This window comes from Salvia hispanica, chromosome 1 (genome assembly GCF_029641045.1).
Source record: "Salvia hispanica isolate PSC_SH4W2 chromosome 1, Shi_PSC_v1, whole genome shotgun sequence".
Lineage (NCBI taxonomy): Eukaryota > Viridiplantae > Streptophyta > Magnoliopsida > Lamiales > Lamiaceae > Salvia > Salvia hispanica.
In genome coordinates this window covers 57,829,686-57,846,200 of record NC_142692.1, presented here as the reverse complement: position 1 = coordinate 57,846,200, position 16,515 = coordinate 57,829,686, and the positions used below count along the sequence as shown (strand labels likewise).

The 16,515-nt window shown below is 32.3% G+C and overlaps 2 long non-coding RNA genes across 3 annotated transcripts; one reads left to right on the top strand and one right to left on the bottom strand.

The window, feature by feature from the left end:
- Positions 1–6,148: 6,148 nt before the first annotated feature.
- Positions 6,149–7,012, bottom strand: LOC125218363 (uncharacterized). 2 transcript variants are annotated; one of them, XR_007175943.2, is made up of 3 exons: positions 6,911–7,012; positions 6,676–6,729; positions 6,149–6,371 (listed from the first exon to the last, which is right to left on the bottom strand). It is a non-coding gene; the product is annotated as an uncharacterized LOC125218363 (long non-coding RNA). The 2 variants fall into 2 exon arrangements; XR_007175944.2 differs by lacking the exon at positions 6,911–7,012 and having other exon boundaries at positions 6,676–6,828.
- A 6,850-nt stretch (positions 7,013–13,862) lies between these two features.
- Positions 13,863–15,211, top strand: LOC125224134 (uncharacterized). Its single transcript, XR_007176828.2, has 4 exons — positions 13,863–14,042; positions 14,126–14,158; positions 14,909–14,942; positions 15,018–15,211. It is a non-coding gene; the product is annotated as an uncharacterized LOC125224134 (long non-coding RNA).
- The last annotated feature ends 1,304 nt before the right edge of the window (positions 15,212–16,515 follow it).

Below are 16,515 nucleotides of genomic sequence, written 5' to 3'. Positions count from 1 at the left end.
AAGTCCATAGCAGATATTAATTAATTAATGGACATTTTTATCCTAAGCGCGGGAAATGAAAGTTAAACGGAAACCCGAATTACTTATAATTTCGGATTTGGATGGGGAGAGTTCAATATTACTTCTGTATTGGCTGCTCGTAATATTCCAATTATAACTTATATTAAATTGTGGGTTCAATTTAATTAGTAAAAAGTAAATTGGATGGGCCCATATCCAAAACCTTCCATAGATCCATGTCTGGGCCCAAAATGAACTTAATATAAATAGGAGAATAAAGGAGACAGAATTATCACAATTTTTATTCTTGAAATTTTCGAAATTTTCGTACCCCCCCAACTGAAGGAGATTTTGAAATTTTAACCTATTCCGAAAAGGATTTCTTCTGTCTTCTTTATTTAAGTCCTAGTATTCTAGTAAGATCAGCCCACACTGATATTGGAGTACAGTTCGGAAACCAGAGAGAAGATTTGTGGTCTAGTATTCAAAGCATCACGTGGAGAAGAAGCTAGCCATCTTCAATTCTTTGGAGAATTAATTAGGTAATTTTCTGCTTCGTAGAAAAGCATTTTTTAGGTTTCAATATTCTTAAAGCATGATCAATTCAAGTTATGAGCATGATACATGTAAGAATTACGCGAATAGATTTTGTCTAAATAATCTACTAAATAGATCTGATTATTATGTGATTTATTGGTGTGATTAATAATTGTTAAATTATGATAATCCATACTACACCGCTTCCGCTGCCAGTTCCACCAGTTTAATATATTGTCGATGCTTTTCAACCAAAACAATGTTGTATACTTGTTATTATTACACAAATATTTTAACTCACCGGCCTCACATCAATAATGTATGATTTCCCAACTTCTACACGATTTAATTTCCACATTTATTTTTCGTATATCATGAAAATATATTAACGAAATTATACAATTGATGTAATAAAAAAATAATACTCCCTCCGTCCACCAAAAATAGACATAGTTGTGTATGACACGAGTTTTAAAATATTAGACATACTCTCTCTTAGGTGGTGGACAGTTTCCTACATAAAATAATATCAAGATATGCTACGGAATTATCACATGATTATCTATCTATGATTGAGTTGTGGAATTCAATTTCATGAACCAAACACACGACATATTTAATTCCGGGATACAATCTTGCAAACAAAGTATTATGCAATCTCGTATTCTGATTGTGATTAATAAATTCTCAGAAATTATCACATCTTTGTTAAGAATTCCAGTTAGTATATATAACTCGATTTTATGTTTTCCAAATAAAAATCGGATTTATTGTGCAAATAAATTTTCATAACTCTGTAATCATATTTTTACTTTGATATTATATACTCCCTATGTTTCTTAATAGTTGAGTCATTTTACCATTTTGAGAAGTTTCTTCATAGTTGAGTCATTTCCTTATATGTTAACTTTTTCCTCTTTCTTACTTTACTCTCTCTTACTTTATTCTCTCTACTTTATTCACTTTATACTTTATTCTCTCTACCTTTTCCTCTCTCTTACTTTTTTATCTATTTATTTAACACACCCAACATTCATTTCTAAAACTCCGTGCCGAAAAGTTTCGCCTCAACTATGAAGAAACGGAGGGAGTATATATATAGTCCTATTAACCACAAATCCATTCTTAAAGACCAAACTAGAGACCAAATTAGGGCTATCCATTTTCTTAATCTTGTGGTTAGGATTAATATACAATTAATTTAATATTTTATTTAATAAAAAAAAAATTATTTTAATTTTAATTTAATTTTTTTATTTAATTTTATTTATTTATATTTATTTTTAAAAAAAATTTAAAATTTTTAATATTTTTTAAAAAAAAATAATTTCTTAAAATTTTTTAATTTTTAATTTTATAATTCTATTATTTTAATTATTTTTAATTAATTTATTTATTTTTTTAAAATTTTTTTAATTATTTTTATTCAATAAAAACTTGCCAAAGTAAATAATGAACTATATTAACTAAATAATGAACTAAATGAAATATGTTATGAACTTATTACTTCATTCAGTCGTGCTATTACTTCATCCCGTTAGATTATTACTTCATTTATTCATTCTATTACTTCATTCTATTAGTTTATTACTTCATTTCGTTATTTTATTACTTCATTCAGTCTTGCTATTACTTCATTCCATTAGTTTATTACTTCATGATGTGTTATGACATAATTATCTTTCAGTTGGGTTTAGGGTTATTACTTCATTCAGCCATGTTATTACTTCATTCTATAAGTTTAGTACTTCATTCCGTTAGTTTATTACTTCATTTCATTAGTTTAGTACTTCATTTCATTAGTTTATTACTTCATAATGTGTTATGACATAATAATCTTAAAGTTGAAGTAAATTCAGTATATAATGAATGCGAAAAATACTTCATAACATACATTCATTTAGTTCACTATGCAGTGAATATAGTTCATTATTTACTCCAGCAAGTTTTTATCGAATAAAAAAAATTTAAAAAAATTTAACAAAAATTAAAAAAAAAAAATTAAAAAAAATTTAAAAATAAAAAAAAATGTTTTTAAAAATAAAAAAGTTAAAAAAAAATGTTTTTATTTTAATAAAATATTAAATTAATTGTAAATTAATCAGAACCATAAGATAAGAAAAATGAGTGGCCCAAATTTGGTCTCTAGTTCGTTCTTTAAGAAGGGTTCGACATTGATCTCAACTCTCTCTCTCTCTCGATCAAATACTAACTAAGTTATAGTAATAACTAATAACTAATATCAATTTTATATGTTAAAACTATCAACACAAAGACATAAATGTATCAATATTATTGTATTGATAAATTTATATCATTGTGTTTATATTTAAATTTACATGTTGTATTGATAGAATTATGTTTTTGTTTTGATAATTTTACTACACAAAGTTGAAAGTAATTAGTTATTAGTGTAAATTAGTTAGCACACTAACGCAACCCTATATATATATATATATATATATATATATATATAGGGGTGCATTAGGGTGCCACCACATTTAGAGTAACAACATACCACTAATCCTAGCCCTTAGATCTATAAGATGGACGCCTAGGATTTAATTGCAGTATAGAATACGGATTGCAGTCTAATGTTTTGAATATTGCAGGCGGGGGTATATTTGTCAATTCCTAAATTTTAGATCAGAATCAGATTTGGAAACTGAGTCAATTACCAAAAATCGCGACGCTTTCCCTCTTTACCACTCCAAAATCCATTCCCTCATTCTGAAACCACATCCAGATTCTCTATCCACGAGCTTAAATAATCAACTTCTGGCTGCGATTCGAAGGGGAAAACTTGGTGATTGTTGATTGCGGTTGACGGCGACGGCGATTCGAAGGGAAATCGTCGAAATTCTAATTTCACCGACGATCAGTGAGTAGAACTGAGTTTTGATGGTGAATCGAAGAGATTTGCTTGGCGATTGTGAACTATGTTCAGCGGCACTACGTTTCTCTGATTACGTCTAGGTAAAATTTCGATTCGCCTCACTATGTTTTTAGTTTTGTTTTTCAGTTTTTTGTCGAATTTGCTATGTATCTCGGCGAGTTTTGCAATTGTATCGCGTTTTCGCTCAGTGTATAGTTGATTTGTGGTAGTTATCTCCAAAGTTTTTGGTTGTTCATGATTTCTGAAACCCTAAGTAACGATCTCAGTTCAAATTGTGTTCAACGATTTTTCAAAATTGTTTTGGTTACGTATTGTTTGTTATGTGATACGATTTCTTGCTATTTGATAAACGATTGCTTACGAGGAAGAGAACGAATATTCAGATGGTGGAATAGAGATAATTGAGACTGGATCAAGAGAGTCAAGTAGGAGAGGACATGGTGGTTTAGGTAGGAAAACTCAACCATAGCTAATGTTGCATACTAATTCACACCATATTGCAGTACTTTGTGACATGATCTGCATAAGAAAAGTGTACTTTGATTAAAAACATTTTTGCAAATATAAGAATAGTGTACTTTGGTTGGTTGTTGTTTGCTTGCTTGCTTTATTATTTCTGTTGCATTGCTTTATTGATTTGTTATACTTATATTGCAGTACTGCTAGTTATACATTGCAGTGCATCATTTACAATATTGTAGTATTGTTTATCACCAAATATTGCAGTGCTCATATACAACATTGCAGTGCATCATTATACACTTTCTTGCATTCATGTGTATTGTGATGTGCATCTTGAAGTTCTAGTTTCATATATAGTGTTGTTACAAATTTGTTTAGTTGCATGCCCAAACTATACTGAGTTGTGCTGGTTATATATTTGATACTGATATTGTAATATTGCTAGTTATATATTGCAGTGTATCATTTACAATATTGCAGTATTGTTTATCACCAAATATTACAGTGCATCGTGTGTATTGTAATGTACATCAATTATAATGGCAAGGAAAAGAAAGATAAGGACATAGTCGGATGAGGAAGAGGCTTAACAAGATGTTGCAGTGCATCATTTAGAATATTGCGGTATTGTTTTATAACAAGATGTTGCAGTGCATTATTTTGAATAGTTTTGCTCTGTTAATTGTTTTGGAGAATTTTGTTGTATTTGTTTTGTGCATCTAAGTCTGCAGTGCTTTGCACATTGCAGCGCATCTGAGTCTATATTGCACTAGTTTGTTATATGAATTGAATATTTGTTTTATGGGTTGCATATTTTAGTTTAATTTGTTGGCAGTGTCTTGCGCATTGCAGTGCTTTGCATATTGTATAGGATCTGAGTCTGTATTGCAATACTTTTTTATATGGATTGCATGTTACAGTTTAATTTGTTAACTGTGTCTTGCTCATTGCAGTGCATCTGAGTCTAATATTTGGTCATATGGATTGCATATTTAAAACAAATTATTTGCAAATATGTACACATACATGTATATGATGTTGTGAAACAAGATATTCCAAATTTGTAAACATTTATCCTTGTTGTATTTACATTACTTGGTTGCATATTAGTGTAGATGAAAATGTAGTGTTAAAATACTCTAATGGTTGAAATACTCTTTTATGTAACAGTGATGATGAAAGTAAACAAGGGAGTGAAAGCCAGCTCTTTCGGATCTCACCAACACTGTTTACAAATGTAATGCATTGTCATGAGTATGCGACAAAGCCCTTCGAGGAGGTGAAAGAGAAGGGACAGACAGATGTTGAGAAGATGGTAGCGGACTATCAGAAACCGTGACTGATGAATAAACATTTTTTTATCTTCAAAAATTTGGTTTGGTTTAAGTGTTGGTTTTTAGTATAGATAAATTTACAAATGTTATGATTTGAATGTTCATTGTTTCAAAGTTGTTAGCTTTCCGATAATTGTATTATGTTTGTATGCCTAAGATGGAAGGTGGTTTGCAATACATTAAGTTCTGTACTGCAACACGTGTAGCATTGCAATGCAATCATTAGGAGCAGTAGTAATTGGGAATGCAAACCTCGGCACAATAGTATAAAATTATAAATGACTTGTATTGTGTTGTGCAAGCTGATAAGTAAATCAAGGAAGATTACAGACCACAAAGCTATAATAAGTAATATTGTGAGAAAGAATCTACAATCGTCTGAATAAACTACATCAAGAACAAGTACAATAAAGTAATTATGTAAACTGCAAAAACTACTTTGTAAAACTGCAATATTCGTAGAGTAAAACTGCAATATGGTAAGATCGAATAAAATGTTCAAGGACTTTGACACGAACACGTCCAAGTAACGACCACTCTTTTCGATTTGGTTCCAAGCTTGCGTACATCAAAATATAAACTGCAAATGGATAAAATGAAAAGACATCACATTAGGCATATCCTATATATACTGCAATTAACCATATGGTGGACATCAATACGTACCACAATATGCAGCAATATGGTAAAACCACAATATGACCGTAAGAACTGAATAAAAAACTAATCAAAATGAATTTGGGCAGCAAAACTCCATGTAAATTCAACACAAATCGAAACACACATCTTAACAGGTGCTAATCTAAAAACGATGAACCAACGCAATTTCAACAATAATCGTCGAACACAGAAAATCAAATGTCTACAACATTGAGCAAGAAGAGATTCATAGAAATCAAAGGGGAGAATCCGAAGTAAATTGCTACAAATCGGAGTAGATTAAATTCATTGAGTTCAATTACAATCTTCAAGCACTTCAAAATGAACTAAGTGCTCTCTTGGTCCTTTTTGTCTGCCAAAATTTATAGAGTCATGGGCACACATTTCTCTGTATTTTCCACACCGATGCAATGGTTTCGTTATCAACTTCACAGCCTTCTCCTTCATGAACCCCAATCAGCTTGCAGAATTGCTTCCCGAACCTGCAATTGACCATATAGTTGACTGCAACATGTACCACATAATGCAACAATCTTGTAAAAAACCGAATATGCCCATAAGAACTTAATCAAAAGTGAATCAAAACGAATTTCTGACAATAATTCAGTAGGTTCATAAAATAAATAAATAAATAACTCAATTCATAGCAAATAACATGTAATTTCAACACAAATCGGAACATACTCAACTAAACAAGTTTTAATAAATGAAAGATAGAATCTAACAAAATTAACCAAAAATCGTCGAACACAGAAAATTAAACGTCTACAACATGTAATTGCTCACCTTCTGGAAAAACATCCAATTCAAATCTGATAATCGAATCAATTTCCATGTCGTCTGCAATTTGAAATCAGATGAAAATTATGGAGCTGAAAGAAGGCAGAATCGTCTTCGATCAGGTTATGGAAATCAAAATTGTGGAACCTAAAATGCTGAAACTGAATAAAATTTGTTGCAATTGGAATCAAAATTGTCGACAATTGAAGATGGAATTGATGAAATTGCGGAATATCATTACCAGATTTTGATGAAAAAGCGTGAATATCATTCAAACTGGAGAGAGATGACGACTCGCGTGAATATCATCTCTTGATTTGGAAGAAATCTGGAACAAAATTTGTGGAATAAGGAAAAATCGTGAATTGGGGGGAGGGGGGGATAACAAATGCCAAAATTACCCTTTATCCTATTTTTTCTATTTTTTAAAATTGAAATTAGCTGCCACATGGCAGCATGACAATTGCCCGATTTCCAGACCCTACGGTTGAGAATGGTGGTATGGTGTCATAATAAAAGGGGTTGTCATTTTAACAAATCCCTATATATATATATATATAGGGTAATGATCAATACAAAAATGCATCTCAATACAAAATCCAGACCAAATCCTGACCATGAGATTTTTCAATCTAATGGTGAATAATTAAAGAAAAACACGGTGGGTCATTATAAAGAAGTTTTAGGTCATATTATAAAATTTGGGTTTGAGGTCATGTTAAGATCATTTTATGTCATCCTTATAATAATGACATAAAAATAAGCTTACAATGACCTAAAAATGACCTCCGTATGCTTGGTTCAGTATTTTTATATTAAGAATAGATCAAAACCCTATATATATATATATATATATATATAGGGGCACACTATGGTGACACCAATGTTAAAGTGACAATGTAACACCATTATCAACTGTTGGATCTCTTATATAGAAGGCTTAGATTGGATTGTAGAAATAGACCACAGATTGCTTGGTGGTGAATAATGTGTTGCTTTGCAGGGTAATTTTGTCTTTTTAGTGGAATTAAATTTGAATATGGAACGAAAAATCCCGGTTATTTTAGGGGCTAACGCACGCCCACTACGTGAGAAACTGAATCGGTTCTCTCTCCACATCTCCCAGTCCGATCATTTATCGATTTATTCCAATCTATCATCCACCGATTTTTTTCATGAATTTAAACAAACCCTAGTCTACTGCTGCTCTCACCAAAACTCAATGCCAGCGTTATGTGGTTTTCTTCTTTTTCGTGTGGGATTCCCCCATCAGTTGTTACTCCCAAAATCGGCGACTGTAGTTTGCTGGTTTGCATTATCGGTTAGTATGAATGCTTAGTGATTGTCCTCTTCATTTTTATTTTCCTACGTTTTTTCACCACGATTAATCCAAAATTCTGGTTTGCATTATCTTGTTCTGTGTTTTGGTTTTGTTAAGTCCATGAAATTTCTGGATTAAATTTACAAGAATCGGTTTTTGCTATGTTCTATGTAGTTTTTTTGCGTGCTCACAGATTTCCCCGTTGATTCGGTTTCATGGAAATATTTTTTTTTCTAATTGAAGATTGAACTTTTTGCTTACTCTAGAGTTAGATAATGCTTGGTACGTTGGTAGACCATGTTTTCTAAAAATTGGTTACAGATTGCTGGTTAAGATTGATTTGTTTGCTTACTCTAGTGTTACAGAATGTTTGGTTTGTTGTTCGAACTTGTTTTTTTTAGAAGTGGTTCGACCATGTTTGCTAGCTCTAAAATTGGTTACTAGGTCTTTTTTTATGCTCTATTCTATGTTTTTTTTTTGCTTGTTTACAGATGTCTGAGTTGGTTCGGTTTAATTAGGTTTTTTTTTTGTTTGCTGATAGAACATTGATATTTTGCTTACTCTAGAGTTAGATAATGCTTGGTCCGCTGTTGCACAATGTTTTCTAAAAATTGGTTGCCAATTGCTGATTGAACATTGATGTTTTGCTTATTCTAGAGTTAGATAAAGCTTGGTCTTCTGTTGCACAATATTTTCTAAAAAGTGGTTGCCGATTGCTGATCAAGATTGATATTTTGCGTACTCTAGAGTTAGATAATGCTTTGTCTTTTGACCTTGCTTGGTTCTTTGTTGTTGATTGCTTGGGTGTGAGCTCATTTTACACATTTGCTTATGACTGAATAGTTGCTTGTTGTAAGGCTATTAAACGCTTGAGCTCATGTCAGTTCACTATTTGCTTGGTTGTCAGCGCACTATTTGCTTGTTCTAGAATTAGAACATGCTTGGTCTCATATTAGAAACTGTGTATACTAATTGATGAAGCATTGCTCATTCTAGATTTAGTAAATGCTTGGTTGCTTACCGAGTGAAGAACTCATTCTGTAATTCTATGTTGTTGTTTGCTTAGGTGGTATTTCATTTTATATGTTTGCTTATGTATGTATCACCATTTGCTTGTGTGCAATTGTCATATGGTTTATCTTAAATTAGTTTTTGGTGTGATTAATTTGTTTTTTTGTAAAGCAACAGAGGAGTAAACTTTTGCCATGGTTAGAAATACCAAGGCTATCAAAGAGGGAAGCCAAAGGACAGCTGCTGAATCATCTCGCAATATGACAGAACAAGATGATGGAACATGGAAGAAATCTGATGAAGACGAAGGTCATTGATTACATGATGGAACAAGGTCATTGATTACATGATGAACAACAACAAGACACATGGAAGAAGCACGAAAAAATGGAAACATTGATGTTGAAAAGATGGTGGCAAATTTCCACAAACCTTGAATGCTAAATGACATTGATTGTGAAAAGTGACGATTACTTTGTTCTGATTTGAATTTGTTTTGAATATTGGTTTGTTTTAGTTTAAGTTTTTTTTGGTTTTAAAATTTTGTTATTCGTTGTTCTGTTTTTTTCTTTACGGAGAAATATGTTTGAATACTTGAAATTAGGAAAGCAAAATAAGGTAATGCTATGCCAACCAAGCAAATGCATAAACATAATCAATAATTAAATTAAATGTAACCAAGCATAAGTACAGTAACATTCTACTAACAAAAGTATTTATTCGCGTCTACCGGCAGCTAAAGCGATATTAACACGCAATCCCATATATCCAAGCAGTCATGAACATAAACAAGCAATAAATTGAATGTATCCAAGCAATCTAAGCATATCCAGAATAGCATTACAAATATAGCATGTCCATTTGTAATTACTTCAATTCGAATAGTTCTTGATGTACTTTCATAATTAACATAGAGTTAGCACTGCAACTGCCTTGGATTTATAAGTTTATTTATGTTGGCTATGTTTATGGATTTGCTTGGTTTGCAAAACATAAATTTATTTTGCTTGCATATATCAAAGTGTTAACATATTTTTCAATACGGAAAAAAGCACAACCAACCAAAAATTAGTATATACTCCACAAATAAGCAAATTTAAATGGTCAACCAAGCAATACATAAACTTGAAATAAAGTAGCTAATATTCACCATCCAAAGCGGAAAACCAAATTCTAAAACCAAGCAATCCGTAAACCAAAACAAAGCAATATTCTGAACACATCCAAATCAAAACAAAGTTATTGCCATTTTTATAAAACAATGACAGTCACCATTCAAGGTTTGGGGAACTCTGCCACCATCTTTTCAACATCAACGGTCCCTTCTTCTGTGCCTCTTCAAGGTGGTCGTCTGTGCTTTTTAATGAATCCTTCACGTGCATGAATGTGATCCATTTCAATCCCATACTTCAACCCTTCCCTGTTGCACACAATATATTGCCAAGTAACACACTCACGTGAAAATTTGGTTCCATGTTTCCGTGTGTCGATTCACGAGCATAAGCATCATAGAAAGCAATTTCGTTGTCCAAGGTGTCGCATTTCTTGCCAAAGAATGGTTTTAATTTGTCATCGCAATCGGGCACACAAGGAACTGCGTAGGATATAGAATAAGTTTTAGCTACAAATGAGGCAAGCTACATGGTATTCAGTCAAGCGCACATGCGATGCAAAATCTGAATTAAAGCACAACAAGCACTGCCATGCAAACATATAAGCAATACAGTATTTAAAGCGCTGCAATTGGTCATCTAGTACTAATTTTAGGAAAGCAAGCAAGGATATTTTAACAACAATCAAATGCAAATGGAGCCCAACAATTAAGCAACCCACCATATTTAACCAAGCAACGAAATTTTTAACTAAGCAACACAACATGCTTAATCAAGCAATCAGGCATAACTAAGCAACACAACATGCTTAGCCAAGCAATGTAGCATAACAAATCAAATTCGTGAATTTGATGACAAATTCATAAACTTCATCAAATTCGTGAACTCCCTGACAAATTCATAAATTTCATTTACGAGTTCAACTAGGAAGATACATATTCGGTAGTCCACATATCAAATTCGTGAATTGAGTTCAGGTATAAAAAATTCACAACTATACGATTGCATAAAAATAATCACAAATCGAAAACCAATAAACTGTGAATACACTAACCATCTTCAAAATCAGTGAAATGAATATCGGCGGGAACTTCTTCTCCATGGATTGACTACTGACTGAAGATTGAAGAAAAAATCACGGAGAACAGAATGCAAATGGCACAGAAGATAAAAAGAATTGCAGAGACTGAATATAGCGGTGGCGGTTTTTGGCTAGAGATTTGATAGATTAATGCTGAAAATAGAAGAAAGAGAGAAGGAAAAGAAAGACCGTAATTGGCGTGAAGAGAGAAACGGCTGGAATTGTTATTCCCAGTTATAGCCTTTTGCATTTTTTAAATTAATTTTTTAAGAAAATTGAGTCTGCCAAATGTCACTTTAAAATTGCATCTCTTGCCAAATCTAACACCTCAGATTGGTGGTACGGTGTCACCCAAAATAGCGAATACAGAACCAAGCATATGGAGGTCATTTTCAGGTCATCGTAAGCTTATTTTTATGTCATTATTATAAGGATGACATAAAAGGATCTTAACATGACCTCAACCCCCAAAATTTATAATATGACCTAAAACTGCTTTATAATGACCCTCCGTGTTTTTCTTTAATTATTGACCATTAGATTGTCAAATCTCATGGTCATGATTTGGTCTGGATTTTGTATTGGGATCAATTTTTGTATTGATCATTTTCCTATATATATATATATATTCTTAAAATCAGCGTTCTTAAGACCAAAGGGCGGAAAGGGTGCTCTCCGTTCCTGGTTCTCCTGTAGCTGGAACCTCCGGAACCACAAGAATCCTTAGTTAGAATGGGATTCCAACTCAGCACCCTTTGAGTGAGATTTTGAGAAGAGTTGCTCTTTGGAGAGCACGGTACGATGAAAGTTGTAAGCTGTGTTCGGGGAGTTATTGTCTATCGTTGGCCTCTATGGTAGAATCAGTCGGGGGCATGAGAGGCGGTGGTTTACCCTGCGGCGGATGTTAGCGGTTCGAGTCCGCTTATCTCCAACTCATGAACTTAGCCGATACAAAGCTATATGATAATGATAGCACCCAATTTTTCCGATTCGGCGGTTCGATCTATGATTTATCATTCATGGACGTTGATAAGATCCATCCATTTAGCAGCACCTTAGGATGGCATAGCCTTATTTCTAATTTCTAAGGGCGAGGTTCAAACGAGGAAAGGCTTACGGTGGATACCTAGGCACCCAGAGATGAGGAAGGGCGTAGTAATCGACAAAATGCTTCGGGGAGTTGAAAATAAGCATAGATCCGGAGATTCCTGAATAGGGCAACCTTTCGAACTGCTGCTGAATCCATGGGCAGGCAAGAGACAACCTGGCGAACTGAAACATCTTAGTAGCCAGAGGAAAAGAAAGCAAAAGCGATTCCCGTAGTAGCGGCGAGCGAAACGGGAGGGATTGTGATCAATTGAGATTTTTTATGCTAATTGAGAAATGAGATGCAATATCAGCCACTCATTTTTAATAAATGAGTGATCCAGATTTTTCCACATGAAAAATATCTTTAGATTAATTAATTATGAAAGGGCAGAATGGTAATATCATAGTAAATTTTATTCAATAAATATTTTTTTTAATTTTTTATTAATTTTTTAAAAAAATTTTAAATTATTTTTTTTTTAATTTTTTTTAAAATTTTAAATTTTTTTTAAAATTTTTTTAATTATTTTTTATTTTTTAAAATTTTTATTTTTCAACTACATATACAATTCATGTCAACTACATACATATAATGTCAACTATGTCTACAATCCATGTCAACCATACACATATAATGTCAACTATGTGTACAATCTATGTCAACTACATATACAATTCATGTTAACTACACGATATAATGTCAACTACATGTACAATTCATGTCAAATAGTATTTATTGAATAAAGTTGTTGACATTTGATGTGTAGTTGACATGAATTGTAAATATAGTTGAAAAAAAAAAAAAAAAAATAATAAAAAAAACGAAAAAAAAAAAAAAAAAATTTAGAAAAAAATTAAAAAAATTACAATTATGCCCCTCTGTTGACATAAACTACATGTTGTTGACATTTCACAAATATTTTGGATGAGTGGTCCATATTGCATCTCATTTCTCAATTTAGTTAAATATAACAAGACCCTATATATATATAGGGATGTACTAAGATGACAACTATCTTTATTGTAACACCATACCACCATTTTATGCCATTGGATCTGAAAATCGTGTGCTTGTCATGCTGCCACGTGTAAAAACACGGAGGGGTAAAATAGAAAATTTCTAATTTTACGTTACCAGATTGCAGTGCTGTTCATTGAATATTGCAGTCTTACCACAACAATATTGTAATTTACTACGACTGCAATATCTAATACAGTAGACTGCAATATCTAATACAGTAGACTGCAAACCCGTATTTTCTCATGAAACTTAATCCTAGGCGTCCATAAATGAGATCTAACGAACTATATTGGTGGTATGATGTTATTCTATCTATGGTGGCACCATAGTGCACTCCTATAATATATATAGGGTCCTCTTATATGCACAACACCTCCTTAGTGTAGAACTAGAGACTAAATATCGTTCATTAGATTAAACTTTTGATGGATAAGATGAGATTATTCATATATAATTCCCGTCATTCATCTTGTAATTTAATTACTTCATCCCAAGGATATTTTAGTCATTATGAACCTTAAATCAACGTGTGAAAAGAAAAAAGTGGAAAAGGGGAATCAGATTTTTAGGGTGAAATATCTTCACTCCTACCGCCTCACTTCTCCCACTGCTCCACACTCTCTTACGAGGCCGACGACTCGGAGAACTCCGCCAGCCATTCGTCCTCACCATCCTATTCAACCCCTTCGTCTTCCTTCCAGGACTAGATGGTTGACACGAGGCGGACGGAAATCGAAGGTATCGGTTGTGTCCTACAGTTGTAGTCATTCTTTGAAATTAGTTCGAAGGTATCTAATAATTTGTGAATCTTTCGGCTTTAGATGAGCAGCAGTTGCGTTAGATGGCATCATCTGGTACTTTATCCGGTTTTAATTCTTGTTTTTTTTTTGTAAATTTGTATTCCCTTTTTCAAATTTGATTTTAGATTTGTTAAAGTTATGTTATTTTTTAAATTTTTTTAATGTTTTAGTTATCAATTCTGGATATCTGAGTGTTATGTAGCTTACTTCCAAAATTTAATGTATGTGAATTTGCTTCATATTAAGTTTGTAGTATGAATTGATTGCAGTATACAATGAAGTGATTTCGTGACACAAATGCACAAATTATTTCGTTGGATAAAGTTATGTGTTTTGGATTTCTATAACTAGGTCCAGTTTAACATAAAATCGTTCCTTATTGGGGTGAACTTGTTAAAATATTAGATGAACAATTTTATTTATTAAATGATGTAATTTGGTATGCTTTAACTGAACATTGTGTTTTAACCATAAAAGTGATTATAGGATGAAGGGATTCAAGAACACCATGAATAAATATTGTTATATGATGAAGTAATTTGTTATGTTGTAACTGAACATTGTGTTTTACCTTAATTAAATGTGATTATATAATGAATTTACTGTTTCAATTATCAATTCTGGATTTCTGAGTGTTTAGTGTTAAGCTTTATATGATGAAGGTATTAAAGCATAACATGAAGAAATATGATTATATGATGAAGTAATTCGTTATGCAGTAATATTTTGGTATACTTTGCCTTGCATTGCGTAATATTTCATACATTTGGTTCTTCACTTACGCCGTAACTATTCTTTATGCAGACAAATCATTTCTCACGAATGCAGTAATATTTTGGTATACTTTGCCTTGCATTGCGTAATATTTCATATATTTGGTTCATCACTTACGCCGTAACTATTCTTTATGCAGACAAATTATTTCTCACGAATGATCAACCACCCGCGGCGCTTTCAACATTTAAACCGAAAGAACCACTTTGGCGCTTTTGAAAACGATTCATCGAAAATGTGTATTTGATTCATTAGAATGATTAGATCATTATTGTATTATATTATAAAATATTGTTATTATTCTATTTCAATATTTATTTATATTTTGGTTCATTATTTATTAAATATAGTTCATTACTTTCGTCAATTAGTTCATTCTAATTGATAGATAGTTCATTACTTTCGTCAATATAGTTCATTACTAACGTCAATTAGTTCATTGTAACATCTATTTAGTTCATGATAAGTACAATGATAGTTAACCTTGTTGCTATTATTACCGCATACCACAAAAGGTTATAATAGGTTCATTGCTAAGGTTCATTGAGTTCATTATTTAGCTCATGCATATGACTCATTTGAAAAAATGTCCTATTATTCAAGAATAAACAAAATTTTTCATTGATGTTCATCAAGTTATGAATGATTAATTTAGGTTTGACGGATTTTGGCGATGTGAAGATTGTACAATGAGACACAATTTGAGGATTTGATTTTCCTTAATATTAATATCAGTATTTTAGCATGAAATTAGGAAATAATAAATCTTTTCAAATTTTTGGGATATCTGATTTTCCATAATTATAATATGAATATTTTAGCATGAAATTAGGCAATAATATGTTGTGTTTGCACTAATATAACAAGAAGTAATTAGAACACGCAACCATAAAAAGTTCATCATGTATAAAAAAACAGTTCATTACGTAAGAAAATTACTACACACGACATATAATTATTAACCTTGGGATGGATCTGAATAAAACAATGAGCCTATCGAACTTATAAACTTCAACACCGACTTCTACATTAAGATGTTGGCTTCGGTTTCCCGTTCGCCAACCTGAATCAGATTAGTAGACGTCGTCGTCTTCGTCTTGGTTTTTCTGCTCAAGCATCGTCACTAAATCTCAAGGATTTTCTCCCAGTCCTGCAACCGCTCGAAGCTAGATCCATGGAATGCTACTCCGCGGATATCCATTTCTTCGTCGACGGCTGCGTGATTGAATCGTTTAGGAGGGCTGGAGGGGTGGTTAAATCCTTCATTGATGTTCATCGAGATTCATCTGGTGGTGTGGACGTGGGGTGGTTAATCCTCCATTGATGTGTTCGTTGAGAATTGTCAAGGGTGGGGGTGGTTGAATCCTCCATTAATTTTGGTTCAATAATAGAAGAAGACAATGTATTAAGTTGAAAACTAGAGATATGGCGTGAGATTATGAAAAAATTCTTGCTTAATTAACGTAGAGGATATTTAGGAAATAATAACTTGACACAAATTTGCATTACATTTTAACCCCTATCGCCTACTTCATGATTAACTAATGAATATTTGGTTGATTCATTTAAACCACCGGATTATAAAAACGGATGGATGAGATTTGTTCTCTAGTTCGGTCTTTTAAAATTAGTTCGAC